The sequence below is a fragment of the Rhea pennata genome, chromosome 1 (genome assembly GCF_028389875.1).
Source record: "Rhea pennata isolate bPtePen1 chromosome 1, bPtePen1.pri, whole genome shotgun sequence".
Classification (NCBI taxonomy): domain Eukaryota; kingdom Metazoa; phylum Chordata; class Aves; order Rheiformes; family Rheidae; genus Rhea; species Rhea pennata.
The window spans coordinates 9,147,234-9,148,711 of NC_084663.1; the positions used below are offsets into that span (position 1 = coordinate 9,147,234).

The window sequence follows — 1,478 nt, forward strand, 5'->3', positions numbered from 1 at the left end:
CCAAGTATGACATGTTGTTTCAATGAAATGAAATTAGTCTTAAAAAAATGAAACATTGTAGCCTTTGGGGAAAGGCAATTGAACATTTTAGGGAAATTAAGCTTTATGGAGATCACCGTCTTTCCCCACTGATTACAGAACAGAAATGTTTATAATATAAAATTAGGAGATGTATACTAACAAAGGGGATATAAATTATTACATAGACAATAGTTAAATTCTTCTCTTAATATAATTGATTGTGAATTGTAATTCGTTTGAAGAGTGTTACCTTGGGATGTTACACCAGGAATTAATACAACTTTTTAGCAGAAAAGTTTCACCAGTTAAAAACAGAAAGAAAAAGTATGGAGTTTAGTCACTATGACTTAAAGTTTACAAAAGAATTTACAGAGATGCCTAAACCCAAAACTAAAATTAAAAGTACCCTGGTCAGCAGCCACATCTTTGGCTGCTTTGACCAAAAAGCTCTAAAGGCTCTTAGGACCAGATTCATCTTGCCTCATTTTACACCTTTAACAGTCATTTGAGAAAGAAATATGTTTTTTGTAGACTCCTCATAGAGTTACCTGAGAACAGGTAGAGAGACATGTAGAAGGAGAATTAGTTCTTTGCTACATTGAAGCCTGGATAGCTCAGTTGGGAGAGCATCAGACTTTTAATCTGAGGGTCCAGGGTTCAAGCCCCTGTTCAGGCAATAATCTTGCTGTTTACTCAATGCCTTCCCTGTTGCTTAACAAGTGATATCCCCAATCCTGGGCAATAGCCGGTGGATCCTTAGAGCCATAAAAAGACTCTTTGGGGTAGAGGGACAGTGTTGTTCTCTACACACTGAAGGTCCTGGGTTCAAGCCCTGGTGGAACCAGTACCAGGAAATCTTTGGGAGGTTGCACTAGATGAGCTCCAGAGGTCCCTTCCAATTTTACTGAATCTGTGATGGAGAAGCCCTCTGGTGCACATATAGATTTAAAGCATCTCCTGAAGCTCACACTCTGTTACCTGTTGGTCAGTACCTCAGTTAGATAGCCACAGTGGGGTGGAAGGAATCCAGGCTCCAGAGTGCTTCTTCTGGCTGAACAGACATCTTCTCCAGCTTAAATGGTTCAGCAGCTGTGCCAGTTAGGAATTGTGTCTATGCTCTCTGGAAAGCAAGTGATTTGGATGCAGCTCCCTCTTCATTCTGGAAAATTAAAACTTGCTTCCCTGGAAAGTGATCTCATCACCTATTGATGAGATTGTAAGCAAGCACTGTCTTCTCCTTCTACTGAAAATATGTCACTTTGCAGAGGAGGAGTACTAGATTTAGGACACACAAAAAGGAATGAAGTCTGACTTTTAGCCTAGCTACAACAGCATTAACCTGGAAAACAGGTTGGGGGAAGACCATAAAATTAAAGCAAAGAGTTTCAAGAATCTTGCTACAACTCACCTGTTGACCTTTGTCACCCAAGTCTTTTGTGAATCTCACACTTAAACAC

At 39.9% G+C, this 1,478-nt stretch overlaps 1 non-coding gene across 1 annotated transcript; it reads left to right on the plus strand.

Moving 5' to 3' along the window:
• Positions 1–624: 624 nt before the first annotated feature.
• On the plus strand, positions 625–697 carry TRNAK-UUU (transfer RNA lysine (anticodon UUU)). The gene has a single exon. It is a non-coding gene; the product is annotated as a tRNA-Lys (tRNA).
• The last annotated feature ends 781 nt before the right edge of the window (positions 698–1,478 follow it).